The sequence below is a fragment of the Canis aureus genome, chromosome 18 (genome assembly GCF_053574225.1).
Source record: "Canis aureus isolate CA01 chromosome 18, VMU_Caureus_v.1.0, whole genome shotgun sequence".
Taxonomy (NCBI): domain Eukaryota; kingdom Metazoa; phylum Chordata; class Mammalia; order Carnivora; family Canidae; genus Canis; species Canis aureus.
Window position 1 is genome coordinate 18,353,322 of NC_135628.1, and position 17,491 is coordinate 18,370,812.

Below are 17,491 nucleotides of genomic sequence, written 5' to 3' on the forward strand. Positions count from 1 at the left end.
AACAAGAAGCAAATTAGAACATCTAGGCTGAGAATGATCTTATTTTACAGGTTTTTAGAGAAAGAACTATCAACTATTCTATTTCTCAACATTTTTAAGTAGGAAGGAAACAAAAGTTATTTAATGAATGTGACCAACACTTAGGGAAAGGAAAACTGTAGTTTTTAAGGATAGATAAGGGAGATAATTTAACAGGGGACAGGATGTGAAGGAGCGAAAAAAAGTGGAAAAAAATATGTATAACCACTCTTGTACATATGAATGGAGGTGGGGAGTGTGTGGGGTGGGTTTACAGAGGAAAAAGACAGATAAAGCCTGTGAGGGAGGAATCTCTATCTAGCTAAATCTCTGTGTACGTACATATCTGTATACATGAGAAATACACAAAAGAACACATATCAAGAGACCGTTGATAAAGTACAGAGTGTCCAAGTAAATATGAATTTCAGATAAACAAAAAATGTAAGTATATGTATGTCCATATTTGTTTCCAACTTATACTAACACAATGATTTATTTTAGTTGTACTATACTATTTAGCTGAAATTCATTTTACCTAGGGGTCATGGACTTCTATTTGCTCACTCTGGCAACAGAGATAAAAGTGACAGAGGGAAGGTAGAGTGAGAAAAAGTGAAGGAGACCAAAAAAGTGAAAGTAAGATGATTTGTTAAAAAAAAAAAAAAAGATTAATTTTCACTTCTTGTGGTTTCTCTGGTATGATTAAGGATCTAAAACCGTGTTGTACTTTTGCAAGGCCAGGTCTACATGAGGACCTCCCAAAGCTTACCCTGGGTCTACCCAAGCACATAACCAAGCCTCCCCCCACACCCCCCTAGCAGGCAAGAATCAGCTAGGAAGAAGGAGGTTCCAGGAAGGGAGCCAGCAGCTGCTGTGCGGTGAGCAAGCAGAGAGATTGGCTTTGTGATGGCTGGACGACTGTCCCAGAATGGATGCTGAAAGTGATCTGAGGTTGCACGGAATAGACACAACTATCAATCTGAGCTTCCAGAAATAGAAGCTATCGGTCCATGGATTCTGAAATGCATGACTCCTGCTGCAAACTCAGCAGTTTAGGTCAATTGTAGCAAAAGCCACAGAGGCTTTTAAACAAGGTCTTGGGGACAGAAGGCCCCTTCTAATCAGAGATTCTGTGTGCTTCTAAACAGTAGACAGAGTAAGACAAAACAGAGAAAGCAAGAATAAAACCAACCCCCAAAAAAGCACAATCTGGGGGCAAGGATGTGCATACAGCAGTGGATACAGAAATAAGCTGCTGATTGGTCTGGGGCTGGCGACTCTGGAACCAGATTTGCCCCAGGGGACCTGTCCTTGAGTCGTGTGGTGGAGAAGCCACACAAGGGTGTCCCTGAGCTGGTGAGAGGTCTCTGCACGGGCCTACGAATGAAGGCATTGTGTCTTCCTTTGCTAGCGCTGCCACAACAGAGTCCCACAGCCTGGTAATTTATTAAACAACAAAAATGGACTTCCTCAGAGTACTGAGGCTAGCAGTCTGAGATCAAGGTGTGGGCAGGGTGGCTTTCCTCTGAGACCCCTCTCCTTGGCTTGAGGATGGCCCTCTCCTCCCTGCCTGGGTCCTGATCTCCTCTTCTTATAAAGACACCAGTTCTACTGGTTTAGGGCCCACCCTGATGACCTCATTTAACTTGACTTTTCACTTTAAAGACCCTATCTGGCACATTCTGTGGTACTGGAGGTTAGGATTTCAACCTATGAATTGGAGGGGGACACAGTTCAGCCCCTCACAAGCTGCATCTGTGACTTGGTGCCCAGGCTGTGTAGCTATGACCCACCTCCCACTACTGGGCACCTCACCTCCAACCTTTACCAATGGGAATTTGGTAACTGTGAACAAGCAACCCGGCTTAGGTCATTGTGCCTCAGCATCCTCTGCACGCCACAGTGGGTCTGAGCTCCTCCTATGTAAAACAGTACACCCAGCTTGACCCTGACCCATTTTACCAGTGTGTCAGGATCAAAGAGATATGAAAATTAGTCCACCTGTCACCACATAGTGTTACCCGTAAGGACACGATAATACCAATAATTGCTGGCAGATGTTAATAGTGCACATCGGAATGCTCCACTCCATCTCTTGGACTCCAATTTCATCTAATTTCATCTCACCGAGGATTAAAGAACTGAGCCACAGCTGAAAATTCTTTTGAGGGCTTCAGAATAGTGTTCTATAAATATACAGCAAATTCTGGGAGGAGTACATCTCTGGTTCAACCTTTTGGATTCTTTTCATGCTGATGGACCACCAGCAGGTGGCTTGCCTGTGTCACAGGAGCTTTGGTGTCACCAGTGAACCCCTGGGGGGGGGGGTGCACTCTCATTCACCCAACACCAATTTCCGGAGCGGCTCCCCCAGGGCCAGGCATTACCCTTGGCACCGCTCCTTCCGTGAAGGGTAAGGCCAGCAGCGTGACCTCCCTCCTTGGCGGGGAGGTTATCGACGTGGGGTGAAGACAGGCGATAGACTGTCTGAAGTGCCATGGTGTTTGAACCCGGCAAGCTGCTTCTTAGACATGAGCGCAGGATGAAATGTGAGCTCTCGTTTCAGAATGAGTTCACATGAATCCTAAAGCCACAGAAATGCTAGTGAAAGGAAAGAGAGCATCCATGTGCACAGTAACACCACCAACTAACGCCTTGGTGGTTGTTCTTCCCTGCTCAGCCCTTGGCATGTATTAACTCATTTAGTCTTTGCATCAGCCATTATGAAGCAGACAGCATTTTAAGAGAGAACAAGACTAAGGCACAGAAAGTTTAAGTAATCTGCCCAAGGCCACTCCGTTTCCAGGACAGGAACACAGCAGGGCTGGCTCGGAAATCTTCACCACTGTGCGGGGTTACCTTGAAAGAGAGGGCCACGCTAGTCATGCAGAGGTCCCTGTGCAAATGGAAATGTGAGAAGCACATCAGAGAAGGCATCCCGCCGGCCCTGCTCCCAGGTCTCCTAACACGGGCTGCTTTGGGTTTTCAGGGGGTCGCAGCCCTGGAGGCCACGTGGTGCACGGGAGAGCATGCAGGGGAAGGAGCGTAAAGGCTCCACCGGCTGTGTGACTCTGAGCAAGGACTCAACCTCGCTGGCCTCAGTTCTTTCTCCATGAGTTGGTGATGACTATAGCAGGCGCTTCTGGGTCCCCACAGCCACCTGCTTGGCCTAGCCCAGAGGCTGACGGCGGGCGGCACTCCCCCCACGCTGCCTGTTGGTCTCCGCCAGAGGACTTCCCTGGACAGTGTTAGTGTTAGAAAGTGTTAGAGAGTGACAAGGGTGGGAGGATAGAGTCCCCAGCCCCTTGGCCCTCAACAGCACAAACCAGGCAGATTCTACAGTCTCTCTGGGGGCCCCTGCAGGAGGGAGCCCCATTTTCCCACACACTGTTCACTGACTCTTCTCTCTCATTCCCCACTCCTTTGCCAGGGCTTCCAGGAATCACCTTCCAAATAAATGACTTGCACGCAGACCCATGTCTCGAGGTCTACTCCTAGGGAAACCCAAATGAGACAACGCTCTTCTCTTTCTCACAGGGGATGAGGGAGGGTCCAATGAGGCTCTGTGAGAAGTTGTTCAACTGTCAGGCTGTTTACAGTAATACATTAGGATTACCGTTTTGAGTAATAATACAAAGGTACGAATATAATGGCCATGGTAAAGTTTCCATGCCAGATGGCTCTGGATGCACCCCCCCCCCTTTTTTCCAAGCTTGTCCTCAAAACCTATAACTGGGGCATCATCATGGGTCTATAGCAGAAACTCTAAGTCTGGGGTAGGGGCTAATTACATTTGGCAGCAAACAGAATCAGAGGTTTGGTGAAAGGCACTGATTCCTTCAGTAAAGATGGGGCAACGGGCCTGCCACCAGGGAGGAAACAACATACAAGAAGTTACAGCAGGTCAGAGGGGTCCTGAGGGCTAGTGCTCTGGACATCGAAGCAGAGGATTAAGGAACGGGGTGCTTGGGTGATTGGTTCTTGCTGACCTTGGTGCTCCTGGAGTCTGGGCCTTAAGGAACACCTTCCAGAAGAGTGTGTCCTAATATGGCTGTTCATTTCACCTAGAGGCTAATCTAAGGGAGCGTGTGCTTTTGTGTGAGTTTAGAGTTTTCATATGAAATCTCATTGGATCCTCATATCTTCCCTAGGGCCCTGGTCCCCTCTTTCTCCCCTGATCCAGTCTCCCGCAATCCCTCACTTGAGAATCCAGCCTTTGGAGAACGTGTTTAAAGATTTAGCAGGGGATCCCTATGTGGCTCAGCAGTTTGGCACCTGCCTTTGGCCCGGGGCATGATCCTGGAGACCCAGGATCGAATCCCGCGTCGGGCTCCCTGCATGGAGCCTGCTTCTCCCTCTGGCGCTCTCTCTCTCTCTCTGTCTCTGTTTCTCTGTGTCTCTCATTGATAAGGAATAAAATCTTAAAAAAAAAAAAAAGATTTAGCAAAGTCTTTCTCTTTAGGCATTCATTACCTAGCAACAATTAAAACAAAATGAAACAAATCCTTGACAAAGCCAAATGAAACAAAATCAACAGTGAGCGACCCCGAGCGACCCCCTCTCTCCATATAGGACTGTCCACATTGTGCAGCCTGAGAGGTGAAAGGCAGGGAAGTCCCAGGTGACACAGAGGGCATGGGTGAGGCAGATGTTCTGGGCTCCTGCAGCCCCTGCTCAGGACTAGCCCAACCAGGGAGGACACGTGGCTGGTCTCACCAACACACTTCTCTGTGCCAAAGTGCAGCAGGAAGGAACACCATTGAATTTCACAAAGTTCACGGAGCCTTCCATGTCGGTCACTTGACTACTACTCTTATCCAAGCCAAACAGGCCAAGTCTGGGCCTTGTTAGTAACAGGAAAATTTATGTGCCTTGAACACAAAATCCTATTATTCGTGTTAACATGAAATCACTGGAGACAGGGGTGCTTTCGTGTAGCCCTGGTGAGGAGAAGCAGCCAGGTGAGGGTCGGGAATTGATCATTCATGGAAGCATTTGGCCAAAACAGGTTGGGCTAAAGTGACATTTCCAAGAAGGGAAAGACGAACTGATGTGTGAGTTGGCATGCTGCTAAGAAATTCCTGCCATGGAAATGGGAAAGCCAGTGTGCCAAGGAGAAAATTTGGGACACCAGGAAATGACCTTCATATCTTGCTCTGTAGGGCCCCAGGGGACAGGACAATCACCCATCTCTGTCTTCTGACCCCCATCCCCCTCAGGATCCTCCAGAGAGCAGCCTTTGCTGACACAGAAACAGAAGGCTCCTGGGCCCAATCCCCCTAAGGTGAGTGGAACTGGCAACAAAGGAGGGCCTGGCAAATGCTGAACTGAGCTGGCAGGGTTTACTGTCCTCGTGGAGACACCAGTGGAAAGCCAGTGAGACCATGCTCTAACCCAGGATGTGGGGGTGTGGGGTAGAGGGGCTGCCACTCAGAACTGCACACCTGCCTGTGTCAGGTACGGGGCTAGGGTTTTCAAAGCATCATTACCATTAATTCCGTGGCCATCCCATAGAGTAGTAGTATTTCCATTTTGCAGGTGAGGAAACCGAGGTCTAAAAAGATCTGCTCAGGCTCTAGGAGTCACAACACTTGGAGTCAGGTCCATCTGCCACGGAAGCCTGCGGCCTTCCCCTCCCTGCTCAGGTGTCTTCCCACTGCTGGTGGACAGTACGTGTGTGTCCAGTGGGCACAGTGCTCTCTGCTCCCCCAGGGAATCACCACTACCATTGATGGTGAGTCTCCACTTTTCCCCATTCTAACCTTAGCTTTCCACACTTAATCTCAATGGGGGGAGGAAGGGTGCATGCTCCCCTAGGTGAGTCTAAATCTGGCCTTTGAGGAAGTGAGCAAAGACATGCCATATTTCCAGTGGGTCTTTTTCCCTTAGCAACTGGCTTGGTTGTTGTTGTTTAATCCTTTCTTTGGAGACAATAAGTGCTTTTGGTGCACATTTTTAAGCACCAGTTATGAATTGATGGCAAGAAAAAAAAAAAAGAACTCACCTCCCAGTCCTCACTTGTGTTTGTACGAGGAGCCCTTGAGCTAAAGGAATGGGTTTTACTGGGGTTTTACTGGGGCCATCTGTGTTCTGTGTGAGGAGCCTCGAGGGGCAGCTGCACATTCTTCCCATCACAGATCTGACCCCCAGCATGATTGTATTTTTGCGTCTTCCAGTCAAACCAATGGTAGTTTCTAAAAAATTTGACAGTCTGCAATGCCGAAAGGGCAAAAGTCTGTATTTCACAGTTGTGAGGGTTTTTTTTTTTAAGATTTTATTTATCTATTCATGAGAGAGGCAGAGACATAGGCAAAGGGAGAAGCAGGCTCCCTGCGGGGACCCCCATGTGGGACTGGATCCCAGGGCCCCAGGATCATGACCTGAGCCGAAGGCAGACGTTCAACCACTGAGCCACCCAGGTGTCCCCACAGCTGTGAGGTTTAAAGAAGTTCCTGGAAGCCCATGATCCAACTTCATGAGAAGTGCTGTTCACCTGCTCATGAACCTACAAGGTTTCTGGTTTTTTTGTTTGTTTGTTTGTTTTTAAGCCCTAACACATTTTCCTAGCTACCCTCACACCTATGGTTTTTGCTTCTGAGTTGGTTTTAAAGTTCCTCTCCCCTCCCCACCCTCCAGAATCCTTCAGCAACACAATCACAAGTGGCATGGAGTCGGAGAGGAGACAATGCTGAAGGTGAAAAGTCTTCCATATCTGGGTGGGGTGACCTTGGTGCCCAGAAGCGTTGCCGGCTGGGAAAGTTTTGCCTTTGTAATTCCCACCACGTCCTCTGTGCTTTGTCTGAGGAGAAAATACCAGCTAGGGCTCGGCGACCTTGTACCAGGGCAGGGGACAGTAGAGGCAACAGTTTCACAAACCACTGTTTGTCATCTGGGGTTCCCACCAGGTCTCAAGGTTTATTTAAATAAAAAGTAGCAACGGTGCTGAGTAGCACCAATTGTGGTGTTCAGCTCACTGCTTCTCCCACGCTCCCCTTCAAAGGCACTACTATCAGTAGTGCTCAGTCTTAGGGGGGAAGAAAACCAAACCATTCTGTAACTCAGTGATTAGAGACGGCACATCTGCTGTAGGGAGGTGGTGCTAAAAACTTTAACATTAATCCCTAGAAAAACAGGAGCCAGATTACACAGGGAGGGGGTGGGGATAGGCTGCAACGCAGAGAATTTTAAGTAGACATTCTGTGCCTATGTGGCTTTATTTTACTTTTTTTTTTTTTAAATTAAAAGCATATAATATTTGGTCTCAACTATCCATCTGAAATGGTGAAAGCATGCTACATAATGCCCTCCTCCTTGGTTCTGCTAAACCACCTCTATTTTGCAGATTTTGAGATCCTTGATCATTAAATTTTTTTTGTCATGAAAAATGAACATATATAAAAGTTGAGTAGTATAATGAGCCCTCAAGTACAATGATCCAGCTTCAACAATGATCAACTCACAGCCTATCTTGTTCTACCTTTACCCTGACCTGCTTTTCCCCTCCAAGTCCCTATTTATCAAAAAACATATATCCCACACTGTATGGGGGAGCTCAAAGAGCTCTTAAAAATGCAACACTAGTATTATTAGGTAAAATTAACTATAATTTCTTCACTTCAACCCAACTGATGGGATACTCATCAGTGTTCAAATTCTCCTGGTCCATTGAGTTTGAAATAAAAGTGTGGGCCACGCAGAGACAGACCAAGCCATAACATCCGAATCAGCCCCCTGGAGCTGCCACAAGTTCCAAGAACATCTTTCTTTGCTTTAGATAGGGGCCCAGAGTCAGCCAGGTGATCTAGAATCCTTGCAGGAGCATCACCATGGAATCTTTAGGGAAATGTGTACCTTCCTCCAGGCAGCCTCTTGGTCTGCTACTGCCCAGCTGCTTGTAAAGTGACAAACCAAACAGCAGCTGAGAAAATAAAGCCTCCTCTACACGTTTAAAATATCTGCACCAGGCTATCATTCCAATGGAGTGAGTCCTAAAGGACACTCCCACATCTCCTCTCACTCCATGCCCACAGCCCCGGTCCTAAGACTGAGGGCTCGTTGCCAATTCCAGTTACTTCCTGCTATACCATGGACTCCAGCCACCCAATTCAGTGGGAGGCACAAGAGAAGAGGAAAGGCCAACCATTCGCCTCCTTGGAATCATGCTACAGGAGCAGATACTGGCACGACGGATTATCACCGCTGAAAACCCAGAAGTGATCAACTCTGCCCTCCGTTTTTTGGACTATGTTCAGACCACTGGTCTAACTCCCCACTTTAAATAACTCAGGCTTCCAACCTTGATCTTGACCTTGGGTGTCTGACTTCCTGGCCCACACTGGCCACCAATTACCGGTCCCGGATCTGGTTACTTGCACAGCTGTTCCCTGGTCCCTGAAATAATAGTAGCTACCACTCACCAAGTAGGGACTGGGGAAACAACAGCTTCTATCAATATCTTACTAGATCCTCACAATAACCCCATGATTTGTTCATTCAACACATATTTGCCAAATGTCCACTCCATGCCAGGCACTGCTCAGTTGTGGAGGATGTGCTATAGGCCAAACAGACAAAAGTGGAGCTTCCACTCCTAGGGCAGTGTGTCTGAGGAAATAGGGATTATTTTTCCCATTTACAGTGAGAAAAGGGAAGCCCGGAGTTATTAAGGAATTTGCTTGACATCATATAGCTAGTAAGTGGCACAGTGGGAATTCAGTTTCCAATCTGTATCATTCTAAAGCCCACATGTTTTTATTTTTTTTTAACACCCCACACTGCATCACTGAGTGATGGAACCGGACAGCTTGGCACAATGAGTGCTGAATGGATGATGCAGAACACAAACATGGTTTTACACCTTTGTGTTTTAAGTGCTGTATGTGGTACAGGTGCAATCATGCTTTCAGCAGCTTGAAAATACATTCATACTCCACTGTTTGAATAGATCTTATTAATATGGAAATCTATTACTACCAAGTACCAAATGGATACACTGCGTGGCCTTTCTGGAGTTTTAAAAGATGTGTTTACGTAAAGGAAAGGTGCAAGGTCTATTCTCTTTGAAAACAATAACAGATTGGAATGGGTAAGGCTGTGCCAAAGGCTTTTTTTATGGGTCCTAAAATAACACCTGGGTGTTAACTTTTGCTTTCCCTAAATTTGTTACTTTTGATAGAAATGCATTTGCCTTATAAAATATTTTCACTAAAATTTGAATGTACCGGGCCGCCTGGGTGGCTCAGTCAGTTAAGCATCTTCCCTTGGCTCAGGTCATGATCCCAAGGTCCTGAAATCCAGCCCCGCTCGGGCTCCCTGCTCAGTGGGAGTCTACTTCTCTCCCTCTCCCTCTGTGGGCTTGCTTTCTCTCTCTCTCAAATAAATATATAAATCTATAAAATAATAAAATAAAATAAAATAAATAAAATAAAATAATAAAATAAAATTTGAATGTGCTAATGTTGTTCTGACACAACATAGAACATGTTCTGGCTTTCAAGGCTTAAGCAGGTGTAGGATGTAGAGTAGTGGCTTGTTAGCTCCCAGTAGGGTTACCTTGAGAATTATATTTTTGCTAAACTCACTAGTTCAGGAAGTAATGCCAGGTACTAAGCTCCTACTATGAGCTAGGAGCTAGTACTGACCAGGGCACAGAATCCCTGCCTCAGAGTCACTCACTAACTGCTCAGTGGCCCCAGGATCCTTTCAGTCCTCAATTTGCCTGTCCCGGGGAGATCTCCAAAGCATTAGAAAGACACATCCAATGCCCCATGCTCAGAGAAGCAAGCATAGGAGAATGAATGGTGACAAACTCAGAGGACATGAAGGCTCTTTAAAGATGAGACCTCGGGATCCCTGGGTGGCGCCTCGGTTTGGCGCCTGCCTTTGGCCCAGGGCGTGATCCTGGAGACCCGGGATCGAATCCCACATCGGGCTCTCGGTGCATGGAGCCTGCTTCTCCCTCTGCCTGTGTCTCTGCCTCTCTCTCTCTGTGACTATCATAAATAAATAAAAATTAAAAAAAAAATCTCTTAAAAAAAAAAAAAAAAAGATGAGACCTCAAGGATCCCAGGATCCCAGAGGCAGGAAATACATAATGAAGCAGCAATCCAAGGTACAAAGTTCTGGTCTGGGAATATCCCATTCTCAGCACTACTCAGTACTAATTCTCAGTACTACTACCATGACTAAGCAGTGATCAGTGACAAGTCCAGGCATCTCTGGACTCAGGTTCTAAACTCTTCAGAGGCAGGGACTGGGTAAGTCCCTGTAAGTTTATGGTGCAGTAGAAGGTTCATAAATTTGCATGATGTCTTGGTCAAGGTTAAGGGCACAGTCTGTGGCCCCTGAGCTCAGAGGCATTTACAGTCCCCACTGTGTGCCCAGTGCTGCAAGCAGCACAGACTCCGAGCAGTCAGACCATGAGTGAGCAGATACATACACAATTGTGTTTTGTTTTATATAATTGTGACCATACTACTCCTATGTAGCCTGCTTCTCTCCTGCCATGCTACTTGTCTTTTCAGGCAACATTCTAGGAAATAGGACTTTCCCTGGCCGCCAACACCCTGCTGCAGAGACGTGTTTGCTGGTAGGTCCCAGCACCCCTCCCCTCTTGCAACTGTCTCCACTGAGTCAGGGCTGGGTATCTAACCTCCAGCAATCACCTGACACTGGGAGGTTTTTCCTTGTATGGTAAGGAAAGAAAGAGCAGTTTGGGGGAAGGGGTCCGTGGCCCCAAAGATCCCAGGCTCCAAACCGCAGTGGCCCAAACCGCAGTGGCGTTCCTTAGTGCAACAGTGCACTTATGAAAAGGTAACCCCGGGTGTAAGGAAAATGGATCACTTGCTGTTTTCTAGGAATCGTTAGTCACACTGCAATTTTAAAAGATTTCCAAGGCAAAGAACCAGCAGAGTTGGGTGTAAAATAAATCTCCGGCTAGGGATTGCTAAAGAGATGGCTGAGGCTTTGGATGGTCGCCCTCTGGCCTCACACCCCATGGTACCTTCCTTCCTTCTCCCTGGGTTCAGGCGCTGCAGGAGACTGGCTTATGCTCCTGGGCTCCTAGGAAATTTGATAAAAGCCTTTAACAAGAGCTTGCAGGCTCTCTAGCCACGTCCCAGGCATTATTAGTGCATAATCGCTGCCACCAGGATACCACTGCAAGCCTTTTCCTTTTCGTTCCCACCACCCCTCCCACCTCACAGCTGGGAAAAAAACCCACATTTCAATACCATCCAGAATGGCCCTTTGGAAGGATGACTGGCAGGTCCTGCCACACCTCTCTCGCTCACAGACCCAGTAAATCTGTTGCAAAGACTGGCTCCCTTTTTCACCAAAGTCGTGTTATTGCTTGTGGGTGCAAATGGACGAGAGAGAGAGAGAGAGAGAGAGAGAGAGAGAGAGAGAGAATCAAGTTTTTTAAATTACTCGAAGACAAAGGTGTAGCTCTGCAAACTGTTAAGCAGAGACCAAATGTCAATTTAATTCTCTCCTAATAGCCTGGCCTAATGTAAAAACCTTCTCCTTATCCCAGTGGTCACTGTCAATTCTGGGTAAGTGTTCCCAATCCCTTATTAGCAGCACTAATCAAAGCGCCAGTGTCAGGAGAATCTGAGTGACAGTGTTTAAGACTTTTTAAGCCTTTCATTATTCCAACCGTACCGGTAAACGTGCAAATGACCTTTTCCAGAATATAGGGTAATATGCAATTCTACTAAGCCCCCTTCCACCTAGTGTCCCTCAACTCTGCATTTTTTTTAACCACAGCAAACACAAAACTCTGAAAGAGGCTCTCATGGGATTTCGGATACCACTCCACTTTCCACATTTTCTTTCTTAGATTGACATATTTTTCTATACCACGTGATCCTAGAGATGGTGAGATATACCACAGCAGATATTTCCTAACACTGGAAAGTCTACCTTGCCCATAAATCATGCAATCCTTAGACTACAAGGAGAAAAATTATCTTACTGAGTTTCCCGAATGCAAACAAAGATTCTACAAATGGTAAGGAGGGAATAGAATAGCAAGGGGCCATAACATGCTTCTCATTGTAAATTCCCTTTAGTATTTTATTAAACATGATCCCCCAGAACAGGCAGGTAGAAATATATGGCACCATGGTGTTTTCCTGCTTAGAGTTTTCCCTTTGATGGTAAATAAAGGATTATCAAACCAGTTCCCCCTCTGTTTTTATTTTATTTTTTAAATATTTTATTTATTTATTCACAAGAGACACAGAGAGGCAGAGACATAGGCAGAGGGAGAAGGAAGCTCCCTGTGGCGAGCCCAATGTGGGACTTGATCACAGGACCCCGGGATCATGACCTGAGCCGAAGGCAGACACTCAACTGCTGAGCCACCCAGGTGCCCCCTGATTTGTTTTTAAATAACAAGATACAACTTCTCTTTGGGGTACTGTTTACTCTTTAGGATGTTTAAGTTTGAAGAGCAACATTAGAAAATAATGCTGTGAAAATTCACAAACCTACTTCTTAAATAAACACATATGCTGTGGTCATGACCCTACCATCATGCTTTGCCTGAACAACCCAACTCCAAAGAGTTTATCAGTTGGTCAGAGACATTTGTATTTCTTTCCTCTTGGGTAGGTAGTGTTATGGGATTATGGCAAGAAAACAGAAATCACAGGCCCTCAAGGAGTTTATTCTCTCATCTTGGACACTACCAAAGGGTCAAGTAGATTTGAAAACAAAAACTCAGTGAGAATCTGTTGCATTTCAAAAATCAAATCCATTATACTTTCTTTAGATTTTTAAAGAGTTATATTCTGCAACCAAAGCAACAATAATAATTTCATTGTACGTGGGCCAATGCCCCATGCAGGAAATTTTGATATTGTTACCAGATTTTAGAGGGATAAGACAAAGGAGTTGAGCTCAAAAGACAGGGAATATGGGGCAAGAAAAGAAAAACAAGATGGCAAAGACTCTTTCTTTCTTTCTTTCTTTCTTTCTAAGAGATGGGGAGAGAGATGTGGGGGAGGGGCAGAGGGAGAGGGAGAGAGAGTCCCAAGCAGGCTCCACACTGAGTGCAGAGCCAAATGCGGGGCTCAATCTCATGACCCTGAGATCATGACCTGAACTGAAATCAAAAGTCGGATGACTGAGCCACTGAGGTGCCCCATTTCTGGCTTTTAATTAAAGTCTACTCCAAAACTTAGCAAGCCCCATCTGCCCTTCTTCCAGTTCCAAGCTCATGTTTTTGGAAAAAAGAAAAGTTGCACATCAGACAAGAGGAAGAGATGAGGATGGGAAGAGGAGACGTGAGAGGTAGGGTGATGAAACCGAAAACTTTTAGCCCTGGTCTGATCCCCAGGTCTTCCAAAGCTAAACTGAAGCCTGACAGGATGCTTTTCATTACAAGCGATCAGATATAACATGCAAAGTGCCCCCTCCTTGCAAAGGTTACATATAGTACAACCTGCCACGTTGCTCCACGAGCATACATATTTAAAGTCCTGAACACTGGTTAGAAAGGCTTAACTCCATTTCTCAATCCTTTTACATAGATATTCATTCATGCATGCATGTATTCATTCATTCATTCAATGAGTAGAGAGCCTATGTATGAGCCAGGCACATAGCACTAAAAGACCATAAAGACCTGAGCCGAAGGCAGACACTCAACTGCTGAGCCACCCAGGTGCCCCCTGATTTGTTTTTAAATAACAAGATACAACTTCTCTTTGGGGTACTGTTTCCTCTTTAGGATGTTTAAGTTTGAAGAGCCACACACAATGTGGCCCCTATTGAAATAAAAACAAAACTAAAAACTGGTAACTGCTATGAAGGAGGGGTTTAAAAGTATGTTATAAATGCCAGAATGGGTGTGAGGAAATGATGTTCCAAAGAGGTGAGGTCTAAGCTGAGATGCACAGAAAGAGCTTTCCAGGCAAAAGGAAGAGCAATGTTGAAATCCTAAAGTAAGAGACACTACGAGAAGAGCACAGTAGAGGTCTAAGAGGTGAAATGGGCAACAGTTAAGAGAAGGATGGGAAGTCCCTGCAAAGCGATGCAAGGGAGGGATAAGACCTAATGCGAGTGTATCAAGATCCCTGGCTGCTGGTGACCAAGGAAGGCTGAATGAAGCCAGCTGGCTTGTAGGACAGGTGTTAGAAAACTTTTTCTGTAAAGGGCCAAAAGGAAATATTTCAGGCATTGTGAGCCAAGAGGCAAAATCATCGATGTTATGTAAGTATAATATAACAACAAAAAAACTTCACAAAAATTTTTAATGGCATTCAAAATATAATAATAATAATAATAATAATAATAATGGTAATTGAGTATTATTTTAAAAATACAGGCTAATTAGTGAGAAAATGAAATTATTTTGGGGGGAATAACAAGTTATTTCATTGGTTTTCAGCCACTGTAGCACAAAAGCAGCAGACAATATAAATGAAAAAGCACGGCTGCAGTCCAATAAAACCTTCTTTATGAGATGAAATTTGAATTTCATATAATTTTCATGTGTCATAGTGTTTTTCTTTGGATTTTTTTTCAACCATTTGAAAAAGTAAAAACTATTCTTAGCTTGTGAGCTGTATAAAACTGGACAGCGGGCTCCATTCTTATTTGCCAACCTCTATTGTTGAAGACCCCACATCTGGATACATCTAACTGATTGCTCAGAGTGTATTTGTTTTTGGCAGGTGATTTTTACAGAGCAGTGCTATGTATTTGTTGTTGCATCACAGCAAAGGCCTAGGGATATAACGTCATTCCATTATAGGTGATACTAAGATTACCATTTTATTTACTTATTTTTAAAGATTTTATTTATTTGAGAGAAAGAGGGAGAGAGAGCACACACACACACACACACACACACACACACACACAAGCAGGGGGAGGGGCAGAAGGAGAAGTAGAAGCATACTCTTCACAGAGAAGGGAGCCAGAGGGCTGGGGGGCTCAATCCCAAGGCCCCAAGATCACGACCTGAGCTGAAGGCAGACACCCACCAGACTGAGCCACCCAGGCGCCCCTAAGATTACAATTTTAAAGGTACATTTTGCCACTTTGTAATTACAAGTAATCTGGGTGATACTTAGAATCCTGTGAACATCCTGTTCACCCAAAACCTTTCACTGAGTGGTTTTAGCTTTCACAGATGATCCTTGCCTGAGTCAATCATGACACTGGAAGTTACAAAATAATTTTGATATGACTTTAAATGGCTTCCTACTATGCCATTATATGGATTACATAATCATTTTTAATGCAATCTCCTGATATCAAAATTTTAGATTCTTTTCTTTCTTTTTTGGTTGCTATTATAAGTGTTTAATTTATATCCTGTAGATAAATATTTCTGTACACCTATGATTAGTTTCTTTTTTTTTCTTGAAAATTCAGTCATTTGAGAGAGAGAGAGAGAGAGAGAGAGCGCACAAGTGAGTGGGGAAGAGGCAGAGGGAGACAATCTTTAAGCAGACTCCTTGTTAAGTGTGAGGCTGACTTGGGGCTTGATCTCAAAACCCTGAGAATATGACTTGAGCCAAAGCCAAGAGTCAGATCCTTAACTCATCCTGAGCCACCCAGGCACCTCCATCTATTTCTTAGAGAAAATTACTTGGAGTGAAACTGGGTCATAGAGTCTAGCCATTTTTTAAAGGGTTTTCATCTATATTAACAATTTGTGCTTTACGGAATTATACCAAGTTTTGTTCCCATTAAGAACGATTAGTGCTTGGTTCCTGACATTTAAGAGCCAACACTTAATACCATCATCAAACTGATAGATGAAAATGGTTTCTCATTATTTTAACTTGTGTTTATTCAATTATAGTGAGGTTGGAACATTTGTATTTCTTTCACCTGGTCGTATCCTGTACTCATTTTTCTATTTATCCTTTAAATATTGATCTATAAGAGCCCTTTCTATACTAAGGATGTTAATTCTTTGCCTTTAATATGCATTGTACATATTTTTCCCAGATTGTAGAAAAATGCACTTTAAAAATATTAAAATTTACATGATTATTTTCCTCCTCGAAAGAATTTAGGAATGGGGCAGAGAATGCAAAAAATTAACCAAATGTAGAATTATTTTTGTTTATTATGAACTTTAGCATCTTTAAAGAACTGCCTAATGAAACTTAAAATTTTATTGTCAATATTCAAAATTCTCTTCTGATCTTTGCTACATATATATATTATATAGCTGATTTCACTATGCACAAAATGTGTTTTGTTTTTAATCCATCATTCCATATCTGCTTTCCATAATCAGCACAGTTATAAATACAATTTTTAATTAACTCTAGGATATAATGCAATTTTTAATTAACAGCATGAAATAAATTTCATTTAGTTCTCATAAACCATTTAAGATCCAATTTTTCATTAGAATAAATAGCATTGCTGTGAATATCCTTACATAAATTCTTTTTGATTCCTTTAGAGTTAAATTCTTAAGTCAATCTCAAAAACAAAACTACTCAATAACCAGAGGAAAAAGCACGATGCATTTAGGTTTTTATTGTTTTCTGCCAGAGAACACTCCAGAAAGACTCATTCAACATGTACTGAGTCCCAGGTATTTGAGTGTTATCGGTAGTGTTTAAAAGAGCTTATTTCCCCAAATCTCCAACAATATGGGTTTTGATAAGTTTATTTATTCTGGCTAAGTTTACAGTGTTGTGTATTGTGGTATCTGAAGTTCTTGGAAGTGGCACTTTCTCAGTGCAGGCAAGTCTGTGCAAGAGCCACATGATATTCCCATGTATTCCATGTATACTCCATCTCCTTTATCAACTTTGTGGGATCAAATTCAGCAGTGGAATTCCAACATGTATTTCTATACTGGTTAGAGAGCTTTTAGATATAATTTACATTATGTGTTTTCTTTCCACTCTCTTCAAGAGCAAGAGCCAAGTTTGAGGCAGGTCTGTGTCCGTGGCACATCAGATATGGTCAGCGTGCAAAGCTAACATCATAGAGGGTGGCACCCAGGCATGCCCTCGCTCCCATCAGGGGAGGATGGCAGGTGAGGCTCTATTCCTGGCTTCCGCTGTTGGTTCATACCACCCCAGGCAGCCCTGCCTCTGCATGCCCACATCACCATGGCATCCGTATCCTTCATCTTCCACTAGAAACAGGAGCCGTGGTCAGTGCTAGACCTGGCTCTCTGCAGTGGCCCGTGGAATGAAGGCTGAGGGGTAAGAAGTGCTCTAGGTTTTCCTCAGAAGAAAGGTTCATTGACAGTATTAAGCACAAATATTCTTCTAAGATGACGGGGGAATGACTACACTTCTGAGGAAGATTTGGCAAAGTCTTGAGACATTTTTGATTGGCACAATCGGGGGGTGCTACTGGCATCTAGGGAGTAGAGGCCAGGGATGTTCCTAAACAACCTACAATGCACAGAACAGCCCTCCATGACAAAAATGATCTGGACCTGAATGTCAGTGGTGCCAAGGTTGAGAAATCCCTCTTC

At 44.4% G+C, this 17,491-nt stretch overlaps 1 protein-coding gene across 4 annotated transcripts in view; it reads right to left on the reverse strand.

Annotated features, from left to right (window-relative positions):
• The window catches only part of WIPF3 (WAS/WASL interacting protein family member 3), an 83,427-nt gene that overhangs the window by 45,917 nt on the left and 20,019 nt on the right, over positions 1 to 17,491 (reverse strand). The window lies entirely within an intron of this gene.